The sequence below is a fragment of the Parasteatoda tepidariorum genome, chromosome 1, assembly GCF_043381705.1.
Source record: "Parasteatoda tepidariorum isolate YZ-2023 chromosome 1, CAS_Ptep_4.0, whole genome shotgun sequence".
Lineage (NCBI taxonomy): Eukaryota > Metazoa > Arthropoda > Arachnida > Araneae > Theridiidae > Parasteatoda > Parasteatoda tepidariorum.
The window spans coordinates 93,046,918-93,061,332 of NC_092204.1; the positions used below are offsets into that span (position 1 = coordinate 93,046,918).

The 14,415-nt window shown below is 31.8% G+C and overlaps 1 long non-coding RNA gene across 1 annotated transcript; it reads right to left on the reverse strand.

Moving 5' to 3' along the window:
* Positions 1-7,031: 7,031 nt before the first annotated feature.
* On the reverse strand, positions 7,032-10,821 carry LOC122269616 (uncharacterized). The gene is made up of 3 exons (XR_006225286.2): positions 10,532-10,821; positions 10,333-10,380; positions 7,032-7,394 (listed from the first exon to the last, which is right to left on the reverse strand). It is a non-coding gene; the product is annotated as an uncharacterized lncRNA (long non-coding RNA).
* Positions 10,822-14,415: the final 3,594 nt, after the last annotated feature.

The window sequence follows — 14,415 nt, forward strand, 5'->3', positions numbered from 1 at the left end:
GAAGCCCATTTGAGAGGCACAGGGAACCGGTAAAATCCTTTCGTACCGCGCATTGACTCGCGTTTGCTTTGGTGCCTTTCATTTCTTGTGGTGCCTCTCATTTTTAAAGGCACATTAGTTATGTGCCTCTAACGCGAGAAAATAAAGGGTACATTTAGCTTGTGCCTTTTATTTAAGAGGTACAGTTTTTAGAGTGTACTTCAACATCGGGAGGACCCGTTATTTACCCTACAGTATCTCAGAAATTAGTTATTTGTATGGCAGCGATAATTTTATCTAAACAGGTAATGGATGTCTGAACACCTGCATTGAAAAAAGGCACGGTGACTAGAGTAAAAAGGTTTAGAGATAGTGTCTTGGAACCCCATATCCACCTTCAAGGGTTCATGTAGCATTTATTTCATTTTAATTGAAAATAAAACGTACCACAGTGTTAATTCAGTCATCGATTTTCTGGAAAGGCATGGAATGGCTTGCTATGTCTCTAGATTTTATACTATAAAGCACGTCTGGAATGATTGGAAGACAATGCAACCGCCAGTCTGGCAACCATGCAGGGCCTGAAAACATTGTTGCAGAAAGAGAAGACCAATTGCCATAATTGATAATTGCTATTTTGATAAATTCTGCAATCCTATTTCATACCTTCCATCTCTGTTGTAGCATGCATAAAATGTTCTTTCGCATCATATCAAAATTTATTTTAAATCGTTCTGAAGTTATCATCGAAATAAGCAATTTCCTAAGTGTGAAACCCAGTTTTGTTTATAATTTTTTTATAGAGTAAGGCAATCCCATATTTTATTTTCATTGGCAGGAGATCGTTGATCCTTTGTGATTCAAGTTTTTGAGCATTTAAAGCATACTGTGACGTATAAGAGTACATAGAAGGTCATATTATGACGTCATGTTGGTTTATAAAGATCAATAAAGTTTAACTATATCGAAAAGTTATGCAAGCATTAGACATTTATCTAAGCATTGGCTGTGGATTTGATTAAAGCTTCAAAAAACAAGAGAACGAAAACTAATCTAATCTTACTTTTTGGTTCGAAAATCAAATAACTTGCGATTTTATTTATTAAATGTAAAATTAAATGGCGCAAAAGCAGATAAGAAATTTTTTTTAAATTCCGTCTATTAAATTCTAAAACAAGAGAATATTTTGTGAAGTAGAATCAAAATATAAAAATTTCATACATTTTGTAAAGGTAATTTTACTATATTTTATGTTAAAATGTAGTATATTTAAGATACTGTTTAATAATAATAATGTATTGTTAATATTGGCTTTGAAAATTTTATTTCTTAATACACATTTCCAATTAGAGAAAAAGTAGACGTTAGTATTCCCAAATCACTTTTGCTAAGCTATATAAACATAATTTAAGTCAATTCAATTACAGCTTTTGAAGAAAATTTGAAGATTAATATTAACTATTTCAATTATTGTTATTGAATTTCCATAGTAAGATTACAAGTTAATGTATCACTGGCAAGCGAAGCATTTTAAATTTGAGCGTGTGTAGACCTGTAAGTTTTTAAAGTTTAACTTGCTGTAAACGATAACACTACGCAGCAAAAAGGTTCCAGAACAGTTCTCTTTTTATCTCTTACATCGTTTATCTGTGTCTATATCTTATCTTTAATTTTTTATTTCAGCTCTTTTATATCAATAATTCAAATTTTTATTGGTAGGCAACGAAAATGCTTGCAACCTTTAAGAAAAAATAATTTATCTCTGAAACCTCACTGAATTCAATTTATCAGTCTCATTCTCACAAATAAGTAACTTAGTTTTCTTTATTATGTCGCTATATTATGTCTCATTTTTATTTACAGTTATATTGTAATGTAAATAGCATATGTAAATAGAAAAAACTTAAAATTACTCTAAAAACTTATGACCGTGAAATTTGATAAATGTACACAAGCATTTATAGTTAATGAACAATCAGATTGAGAAACTTAAGTTTTGAGAAAAATTAGCTTGAAGGAATATAAATTTTTAAAAAAAATTATATACATTTGAAAATACTTTTGAATTTTAGAGTTTTATTCTATAACCAAGAAAATAAAAACTCTTTGAGATAAATTAAATCAGAAAGATGTGCACAGTAAATTATAAAATATTTGGAGAACGAAATCATTCTGACGCAACTTATAGTGATTTTTAACGCTCTAAAAAAGAATCTAGTTCGAGGTCTAGTCTAGTTCGAGGAGCCTTGGCAAAAAATGTTGCCCTTTGTTTCTATTTAAAATGAAACTATAACCATGACAAGCTTCCCGGTACAAAATTTTATTTCTACGCATTTCTAATTTCCTCTTTCCAATAAGCAATGGTGTCAAAAACGACACTTACGCTGTAGGAAACAAAAACACTAAGCTGTCAAAAACTTACGATTCTAAGTTTCCTTGTTGAATCCAAAAATGTCAGTTATCTACAGCAGCGTAATAAGTTTAGCATTGCCATCCTCAAAAGCTAACTAAACTGGAAATAGTTTCCGAAAGCGAAAACAAGTCAACTCTTAACAGATTAAATTAGGGGACGTTAAGTGACGTAGTCTAATAGAAATTACAACTTATTGCGATCATTTAATTCTTATTCAGGCAAATTTAAATACATAGAAACATTAGAAACAATTTAAACTTTTTCGATTAGTGGATGAATAAAAGTTTTGACAATTAAACCTCGTAAACTCCTTGACTTAAACACTAAAACATTTTAAAAAAGGTAACTTTTAGCTAGAATTCAGTTTTAAGTGTTCCACAAAGTACAATTTACGTTAAAATAATTTTTCGACGAGTATGTTTAAAGTTTTAGGCATTTTAAAATCAAACTATTAAATTACTACTACTAATCATGCTTATTTCCCTTTAAGAAGTAGTTTGCCAACAAAATTGCAGCTGTCAATCCTTAGTGCGGTTCTCGCAGCAAATTTTCCAATTTCAACAGCATATTTTATTTTAAAATTCCCACGGATTAAACTTTTTCGCAATACTTTTAAATGTGTCGCCAACTTCAGTCTTTTGGAAAAAACTTCAGTCTTTTGGAAAAAATTTCATCTTCAAATTTATCGCGAATATATTAAGTTCAACTATTCTAATGTGACTTTTGATTTGAATTTATTACTAACTAGCCGCCTAAGGCGGCCAGCTGTCCGCCACGCAAAAGGTTTTCACAAATAAAGTTTTTTAAAACATAGCAGGAAATCTGAAGATTAGTGGACAATTAAAGTGTTCCTGTCGTGCAATTTTGTCTTCATATCCAGTTCTGTTGCAGATGTGTTATAGCTCTTGAGGATGTTTGAAGATGTAACTTTGCTATGGTAACCTAAGGCCTATGGTAACCTATCCTATAATATAACTATCAGGTGGAGGCTGGTTTTTTTTAAAGGCCTCAGAAATTGTAAAAGCATACAAAAGTTGCTTTCGAAATCATCATTGGCCAATAGCTGAAAATTAAAACGCAGTTCCTATTTTATATATTATATAGCTACAGCACTTAAGAGAAAAAAACTAAAATGCTAAATACATGAAAAGAACACGAAAAACGAATTAATTTTTTATGGTATAAATTTCTATTTCTATATCGCTACAAAAATTATCGTCTTCGCTTAAGAAAAAAAAATAGAGCGTGGAAAGAAGAAGAAAAACTTATTATAACAATTATGAACAGCGACAAATATATCAAGGCGAAATATATCTATTGAAGTATCGAATATGTTGCCACATTTTTAATACAAAAGTTAAACTTTTCTCCTCTTTGATAAATGTAAATTAATGCGAACCTTACAATTTCTTCGTATATTATTGATTTAAGTTGTCGAAAATTAATATTTCAATTGTAAGGTTCGCATTAGCATACATTTATAAGAGTGGAGAAAAGTATGTGCATTTTTTAATAGTTTTTTGAATATGGCTCTCTGAAGACGAAAAAGCATAGATTTTCTTACAAAATGACTGAACAAAATGAAAAAACTAATCCAAATTTTTGAAAAAGAAAAAAAAATACTTCTTCATTATGTCAAAACACAATTATGTGCCGAGTTTCGTGCCTGAACGAGGCTTCTATGGCAATATATTGTGATTACAGACAGACAAACAGACACACAAACAGCCGCGTTTATTATTATGTGTAGAAAAAACTTTCATATAATTTCAAAGCCTTAATTATTTAAAACAGCCTATATTAATGCATTAATTCACACTGATATAATATATCATAAATTCCTTCAATTTAAGGAAATACGCAAAAATCTTAAAACTTTAATGCTATAATAAGTTTATCTAATATTGACTCTTTATAAATTAAAGAATAATTTAAAATTATTCCCTACATGAAAGTTTGAAAAAAAATCTAAAAACCATTAAAAATATATACCACTTTAATAAGGAGGACAAATTAGTTATTGAGAAAACTTATCATTGCGATTCACAGAAGATAAAATAAAAACTAGCAAAACTCACACAGAGTCCAAAATAACTGCTGAAAAAATTTATTTTCCAATTAACAGAATAGAAACTTTAGATCTCTGGATAGTTTACTAAATTAATCTCACTCCTGAAGGATTACAAATCTAGATTCAACGAAAATCAATCAAGCGCTTAATATTTTATATCGCTAACAAATTTAATCAGATAAACACTTAAAGGATGCCGAATGAGGAACCTGCATGCTTTTTTTTTATGTTTTAAAATGAAACATCATGCCATTTTATAAAGATCGACACCAATTTCAGACCGGTGCGATAACTAGTTATTTTGTTATTAATAGTTGAAATCGCTCAATTAGCCCCGCCCCCTAAATCGCTGCTAGGTTTCCCATGTGCTCTGATGACGTCACGATACAGTACAACCACAACTCCCATCATGTGAAACGGTGAAAGCATATGCCGCTCCGAGTATAAATTTTAAAAATTGGCTCCAAGCAAAAACTACAAGTGTTGCATTGTACCATGTGCAATAGTTCTATATTAAACACGCAAAATAAATAATTTTTTAGTGTACCAAAAGAAGAAAAAAGACAAATTTGGTGCAAAGCCATCAAACGCGATGAAAAAAATACTCGCAAATTGTCTGCAACTACTGCATTATACTGTTGCTAAGACCATTTTACAGTAACTTACTTAATTATAATTTAATTCTATAAGATTGTTTCTCTGATTGATATGCTTCTCTGAATGAATAATTCATTATACTGAATTTTAAAATGTTTTTGAAATGCTATTCAGATCACTTTCTTTCTTTCTTTCTTTTTTTTTCTTCTTTATTCTTTAAAATGAAAGAATTTTATTCTGACAGAACAGTTGTGTACAGGTTCCTTTTTTTTTTAAAGTTAAAAAATAATTTTATTTGGAAGAAAAAATTATCAAAGTTAAAATAAAAAATGATAGGTGTTTAGCATTATTTACATTTCTTCAAAAAAAATTTAATCAAATATTTTAGAAGTTAATAATAAAAAAGAATTTTTTAAAACATTTTATTTACCTAAAAACTTATAATTCCAGGTCATATACCATTCATTCCATTCCCTCTAATTGGGATCAACTTATTAAATAAAAAACTTTCAAAACAGTTCAGACTCTTATGTATAGACAAATATAAATAAAAATGAATCAGTATAAATAAAGAAAAATGAATTTATTTCAAAAGTTGTTTAAAAAATGTAGTTTCGATATTTATTTTTTCATTCCTCAATTTTATTTCATTATGCTGAAAGGTGCTCACGAAATTTTCTCAAGGAGGAGGATGCAACTGATATACACTACATATATATTTAAACTATATATAAATAATATAAGCATGAAAGAAAAACAATTTTTAAAAAATGCGGTTCAAATTAAAACGCCTTTGTAACACATTTTTAGATAGGAAGCTTTGGTTTAACTCCTCCCGTTCGCTGAGATACTGTATCCTGACGTCATAGCAAACCACGCCTCATTTTGTGTCACGTGACTTTAGTTTCGTTTTGCGCTAATTTTAAGTTACGTTTTTTTTAATATTCGGGTCAGTTTTTAAAATTCTGAATTGATTTTAGGGAGTTTTAAGATATAAACTATTCAAAATAATCAACATTCTGCGATTACCCGAAGCATGCAGGTTCCTCATTGGTCTTCAGTAAGAATTTTGTGACTTATGCTATCTACCAAAAGACATTCTTCGTGTACATTAGCGTAGCAATACCGTAACGGAGTTATAATCGATGCCAAGTTAACAGAATACTATGGCACTTTAAGTGAAATTAGGAAAAAAACTCCCTATCATTGGTAATGATGGCGTAAATAATAAACTTTCAAAGTACACTTAAAAATATTTTTTTGCAAATAAGGTAAGGTGTATAATGAAGACAATGATAAATACATCACCTGGTCTTACTTCAAACAAGCGTATAGAGAGATCTCAAAGCTATCGAAACTTTTACTATTATGTATAGTGCCTTGTAGCTAATTGCTTATTTATTGATGTAGCAGTAGTACACTAACCATGTTATTCAACTCTGGCAATCGCTTAATTAACGGAAAATCGGCTTCCAAGGTATACTATTTCCTTGTAAATGGGTTAATTCTTTAATAATTTAATAATCTCCGTTTTAATCTCATATACTCCTAATTGACTTCTCTGGACGTAGGTACTTTATTTACGTCGCACTAGAGCTGTACAACGGGCGATTTGCGACGGTCTTGAAAACATCCCTGAGGTTGATCCGAAAGCATACCATCGCAATTTCGATCCTATGCAGAGGGGATGGCCCCCCTCCTTTGAAGGCGCCCGATCAGAGCGAAGTCTAGCACTTTACGGTAGAACAGTTTAACGAGGACCGATACCGCACACCCTTGGTCCCTACGCAGGCTGATCAAAGTGGTCACACAGACGCTTACTGACCGCAGCCGGTGATGCTTGACTTCGGTGTTCAACTGGGAACCATGTCTTTACGATCAGTTCACTGCGGAGCTGGGTTCACTGGAGTTGCCTGCTTCATTTAGATAAGCTGTTAATGCTTGCAGAAGTTGAGTAACTGGAATGTCGAAGAGTATAAGCTAAGAAAAAAAACAGTGACAGAAGCTGCAACAAAGAAAGTCACTGGCTAGGACCCCTAAGTCTTTTATATATAGCTTATATTGCATGTAGTTTCTATACAGTATATGGGTCTATAATATGTGGCCACAGTACAGGCGTTGAAAACAATCTTAGTGTTTACAAGATGCGTAAATTAAACATCAAACATTACAGTAATAGTAATTGGACGAAAACATCAATCTTGTGAACTAATCTCCAATCATAGTAATGGTAGATCGGTGTTTTTCTGAAATACTTCGGTCTCAAGTTGTGACAGAGAAGGTAGCAGGTTCGTTCCCTGGAGTCTTCGGGGATACTCAAGAGGGTCTTAGAATCTACAAACAAATATAGCAAAGGTGCTTAAATGAAGATGGACTGATAACTAATGATATAACTAAATCAATGACTGAACTAATATAATTTGTTTTTTCAATAATACATGCACAACATTTTAAGACAGAATACTATTGTTAAGGTAGTGTGGTATTTTATTTACGTCGCACTAGAGCTGTGCAAAATGGCTGTTAGTGTTGGTCTGGGAAACATCCCTGAGGATGTTCCGAAGACCTGTCATCGCAATTTTGATCCTCTTCAAAGGGGGAGGCTCTTCTGCTTTGACAGCCCGACGACTTGAGTGAAGTCGAGCACTTAACGGTAGAACAGTTTAAAGAGGACTGATACCACGCACCCTCGGTCCCTACACAGACTGGTCAAAGTGGTCACACAGACGCTTACTGACCACAGCCAGTGATGCTTGACTTCGGTGTTCTACTGGGGGCTGTGACTTCGTGATCAGTTCATTACGGGACAACACAATGTTACAATGTTATTGTGTTACAAAAAATGTTACTGTTAAATAATACTTCAATGACTTTGGTACTGAAATCCACAACATTTGGAATTTTAGTTGCTATAAGAGCTTGTTTCTCACAGATGCAAACATGGCCTCAGATTTATTATTGTTGAGATAACAAGGCAGAGTTTTTCGTATTTTATCATCCTATGTAAAGCACATAATTGAAAGAAGGGGGTGAGATTTGTTTTAAAGTGTAAGTTAAGGTGATTGAGAGATTGAGATCTCGCAATGATATTTAGTTGTTGTTGTTGTTGTTAATTTACGTCGCACTAGAGCTGCACAATGGGCTATTGGTGACGGTCTGGGAAACATCCCGGAGGATGATCCGAAGACATGCCATCACAATTTTGATCCTCTGCGGAGGGGAGGGCACCCCCGCTTCGGTAGCCCGACGACCTGCGCGCGAAGTCGAGCACTTTACGGTAGCACAGTTTAACGAGGACCAATACCGCACACCCTCGGTCCCTACGCAGACGGATCCAAGTGGTCACCCACCCGCACACTGACCGTAGCCAGTGATGCTTGACTTCGGTGATCTGCTGGGAACCGTGTCTTAATGATCAGTCCACTGCGGGACCAATGCTATTTAGTAGTGGATTGTTCAATTAAAAGCTTGTACGCGGTTTCTCTGCAAGCACTGATATTTTTCAGTGAATTCAGGCTTCAACCTATTATAATAATTAATCCCATAGGTTTCAATTCAAAAAGCACCAAAAAATTCACCCCCTTTGAAACCATAAAATTACAAGCACGTAACTGGCCAACGAGACTCTTGACAAAGGCTAAAACTACATGTAAAAGACAAAGATCCCGGAATTATACGTCACAGATTCGTCTTCCAAAATGATGAAATAAAATCAGGATTTGGAAGCAATGACATAAAAGCATCTAATTGTAGAACTGAACCATGTAAAAAAAAAAAAAAGAACTCTTTGTGAATCAACAGAAGTTCTAATAATTGACTCAAAAATTACCTTTCTTTTGAAAATACATTCTTACACAGTTGAGTATCAACAGATGCTTATCAGATTGAGGGAAAAAAGTGAACACTTTTAATCTAATAATTAGATTTTCAGAAATTGGGTCTCATTTATATATTAGAAGACATGATTTGGAAACGTTTCTAACATAACAAATAAAAAATAACAACTATATTATAATTTCCAATTTAAATCAACGATCACTATTATCTAACAATCATATCAAATAAGTGAAGACAAGATTAAACTCTTCATCATAAAATCAAATGACAAGAAGACCTTCGGCATCTAAGGTTTTATGTTTAAGTTTTGCGTTTTCATGTTTTCACACTCGCCTTTTTCTATGATGATTCATTAGATTTTGGTAGTATTTTTCCCCTCAATTAAATTTATCTTTGCAATTCTAAAGTGTAAAAAAAAAATTTTTTTTTTTTTGATTTTTGAGAAAGACTTAAAATTGCTAAAAGAGGAGATTTCAAAAACGTTCTAAGACAAAATATAACAGTGGTAAAAACATGATTCTCAATCCATGCGAAAGTAATTTATGGGGTATCATCCATGTGTTTGAAAAGACTAATTTATTCCATTTAGTGATATTAAAATTAGGATCTTTCTAATCGTTACTTATGAGGAAGCACTCTCAATTTCCTAATTATTAGTATTTGCATTCGAAGAACTCAATTACCATTGCAAAAGCTAACAACCATAAAATAATTTCCAATTTAAACCTAGGATCATTATTATCTTGCAAGTTAATGATCATAGAAAATATCTCAAGGCGAGATTAAGGACTTCATCTCGACAAATTACTTCTTCAAAGCAATTATGACAATGATTCTAATTTAAATTCGAGAACATCAAAGAACAATGATAAAAATTGCAAGGTAATTCTGAATTGTTATATCTAATTAATGTAGAAATTGTTTAAGACACTATAATATAATCTCGCTGTTTTTAAAAACAGTTATGCATCGATAACAAGATGAAGTTTGAAAAAAAATCGTCTGCTGCTTTGATGACAGAGTTATTTGTTTATAATAAACACCATATATATATTTGAAACAAGAAACATTGCATTTAAGGTTAGTGCTTTAATATTTTACTTTTACACCATGAATTTGTGTAGAAATATAAAAATTTAAAAGCGAATCTAATTATTTTATATTCAAATTTAGTTGTATTTTTCAAAATTAGTATTTCTGACATTATGATAAATTCTACTATAAGCAAGTAAGAGAAAAAAAATTACAGATAATTTATTTAAAATCATTAATTATAAGCAACGACGCTAATCAGTATTTGCTCTTCTATTAGCTTAAAAAGATTAAATGTGCCTATCATTCTTATAAATATGTATTTCCTTCAACATAGAAATAAATTTAAGATAATAAAGAAAAAAAAGATAAATTACAATATTTAAACTAAATCGTAATTTACCTTAGGTGCTGAGACTTAAGTACTTCATCTTCATTACAAATTGAAACCCTTAAACAAAAAACACTCAATTAAGGAAATTAAAACAAACAAATAACCACACGACTATTCAGTTAATAAAATGAAAACAAATAGATCACGAAACAACTTCAAAGAATTTTTTAAATTAAATCAAAAATAATAAAGAAAATGATAAACTCACCGTCTGACTAGCAATTAAGCTTTTTACTGCAGCAGGACGCTGCGTCCATATGGTTGGAGTATGCTTCCATTTTGTCACGATTTGAAGAAAAAAGCGTTGGTTTTTTTCATGCTCTGGCATTAGAGTGAGAATTATGGCTCTGTATGGTTCAAAAAAAGATTTTGAGTGAATTCTTTTGCTCAACAGTCAAGTTTTCAAGCTATTCAGTTCAATAGTTTTGACATGAAGTCATCATTCAAGCTTATTCATTTTACTAGCTCGATTGTATTAAATTTAAAAATTAGGTCTTAATTCACCAAGGGATGAATCTCTCTCTCTAATATTGTATAAGGTNGTTATTCTATCAAGAATAGGTACTACATCATGGAGTCTTGAAATTCCATAGCAGACATTCATAATGTAAACACTGACAAGTGTTACATTATTGTGATTTTTCTTTAAGAAGTAGACATACTATATATATATATATATATATATATATATCTTACTTATTTACAACGGAAACTATTGAAATTTCTGTTGTCAACAGGTATAGAACTCCAGTTGAAATTTCGCAATTTCAAATAGCCGCAATTCTAATGAACGTTAATTTCTATTTGGCGATAATAAGACGATAAATCCTGCTTGTTACTGTCAAAAAATAGGGAGAAAAGGGGAAGTTACAACTTTAATTCAGGTTGCAGAAATGAATTAGAAAGTTAAAAAATTGGTCGGAATTTTAACTGACGATAAATTTTAATTCTCCACTATATGACAATAAATTCTGCTTTTAGAAATAAGAAAACAATTGAAGCTTATAATATCATCCAACACAGAGGTTCGACTACAATTGTAGAGTTCTAGCTAATATTAAAGTGGTCATAGTCTTAGTATGTGGATAAATTCCTTTGGGCGATAATATCGAGAAAAATTCTTTAAATAGCGGTCAAAAAACAATGCGAACTTGCATAGCCATCCAAATCAGAGCTCAAGTTGGATTTTAAGTTCTCAAGCTGGACTTAAATGGTCGGAATTTTGCTTGACGATAAACTCAATTTTGCGATAAAATGACGAGAAATGCTGCTTGCTGCATTCATCACAGAACGATTTAGACTTGTATTGTCTTTGGGCATTGGGGCATTCTAGCTAGTCGGAGTGATTTGAAATTTAGATAGCAAGATTTCATCACTACAGGCACAAAACCAAGTAAATAAAAACCTTATAAAAATTCGCTGCCGTATTTAGGTACCTTGAGTGTCACATTTAAGGGCTGGTTACCTTAAATGCTAAAATAAAATGCCCTATTTGAGACAGCGAAATATCTTTGATTAAGTTACAGATACAATTAAGTTGCAGATTCAATTTCAACAAGAAAAATTAGTTAAAACTGAAGTCCTGCTAGCAATGCTTGTAAAGGATAAGTTTGAAACAGAAAAATTGTATCAAAATCCGACAAATCATCAGTGAGGAAGGCGAGATTATAAGCACCAAAACCTTTTTAATTGACATGAAAATTTCGAGGCGTTTAAGGATGACTTGATTTTCTTTTATTAATAAATAATTGGACTCCCGGGCAAGAGTGGTAGCGCTTTGTGCTCCCGTGCCACTGGTCCTGGGTTCGACCCTCGGACCGGTCAAGGTAGACTCAGCCTTTCATCCCTTCAATGGGTCGATAAATGAGTGCCAAGCATGCTTGAGAGCACTGGAAGTTCAGCGTTCGGCTGACCACCTAACCGGAACATCTGCTCTTGCACCCCAGAGCCCAAGGTCAAGAAAACTGAGATGAGCACAGTAGGCATCGTCGCGTCACTGAGTTTAGTATTTTTTTAATGAATAATTGAATAATATTTAAGTTCAATACTTTGAATTGAATAAAAAACTAGAAACGTCATTTCTCGAAAAATAGTAAATTTTGTATTCTGAAATCAAAAAAGTTCTAATTTTTTAAAATATCTTACGAAAAATGTGAGAATTCTTTTTTGTATATTTTTAAATAACACAAAAAGTTTAAAAAGACCAAATGTATTTTTGATAAATTTCAACAATGTGTTACAAGTGCACATTTATAAATTGCTATTATTTTAAACACAAATAAAAACTATATACATATTATGAGAGGAAAATTTGTATTTTAGCGAAGAAAAAATTTTATATCCATGTCAGACAAATCGTCAATGAAGAAGTCGAGATTCTAGACACCAAAAGCTGTTTTATTAGAGTAGAAGATAGAGGAATTTAAGGATGATTATTGACTTTTCTATACTTAAAATGGTTCAGAGATAATTGATGATAAATAATTGAATGATATTGAAGCTTGGTGCTTTAAATTATATCTAAAACTAGAAACATTATTTTTTGAAAAGCAACAAATTTTATATTTTAAAATCAAAATCAGTTTTAATTTTTTTTAAAGTCTTATGGAAAATTTTGCATGATTTTTTTTTTATACTTTCGATACAATAGCACAAAAAGTTTAAACGACCAAATGTACTTTTAATAAATTTCAAAAATGTGTTCCCAGAGACAGTTATAAATTCCTAATATTTTAAACATCAGATAAAAACTATGCATATTATGAGATAAAAATTTGTATTTTAGAGCAGAAAAAAATATCATATCAAAGTCATATTATGAATCATCAATAAAAAAGACCATATTGTAAATTAAAAAACCAATTTGATTGAGGAAGAAATTGAGAGGAGGTGATAGATGACTATTAAAATCATCTTTAAATTTTAACAGCCAATCAAACGAGTTATGATGTTTGGTCCTCCCCTGTAACGATTAGATAGTTTTAGATTTCATGTTTTTTTATGACTTAATTATTACTTTGCAACCTTTAATGTGCTTGCGTTTTTTAATTCATTTTTGTTAAAGATACTCAAAATAATTTATAATGCACGATGATGGCAAGATACTACGTATAAACTAGCAAAGAAATCCAGTGTGGAGGAGTGACTGAAAGTAAACAATGACAAGCTTCCTAAAATCATAAGAAATATAGCAAACTTCCGCTCCGCTTTTTCCAGATTTACCGATGAATGAAGAAATTTGATAACTAGCCTCAAGAATACGATTATAAGTTGAAGTGTTAGCAGTAAATAGAGATTTTACTGTTGCCCTCTTTTCAAAATTTTTCTTTAAAGTTTGAAAGTAATATAAATCTGAATTAATATGAGCATTATGTTTCGGTTTCATTGATTTGTTGGTCAAGCATTGCTGGCATAAAAGACATATGGTATTGATTTCTATCACTGAATGCTGCGAAACACTACAGAAACACTACAGTTCCCTTCGCTTATGTTGCTACGCTTATATTATTATATTACGTCCGCTTATATTACGTTTACGAAACCATTTGTGACCGCACACCCTCGGTCCCTACGCAGACTGATCCAAGCGGTCACCCACCGGCACACTGACCGCAGTCAGTGATGCTGGACTTCGGTGATCTGCTGAGAACCGTGTCTGAACGATAAATCTATTGTTTCGAATGTTATCCCCTATAAGGCTATGTTTGTGTAAAATATCGCCGTTTGTCATTTTTTGGACAGCATGCTTATGAAGTTGTCCAAATTCGTTTTCTGCTAAAATTAAAAGGATTGAGTTTAAGTTAAAATGAAAGAACGCTTTTTATTGTAAACACTACAAGTGTATTTATATTGGCTGGCATGTTCGTTTTTCAACAAAAAAAAATTATGTGAAAAAATAAATCGGTGGTTGTTATTACCCGAAAGTTTTACGCCGAATTTCGACCCCTTGTGCCACGTGTACTTCGTTTTACACAGGAAACCATATATAAACTTGACAAAGAAAATAAACGAATAAACGTAGTTTTCCATGAACTGTATAAAAATATACAAAGGGTAACTTCATATTTTACCCACATTTAGGAAGTATATATA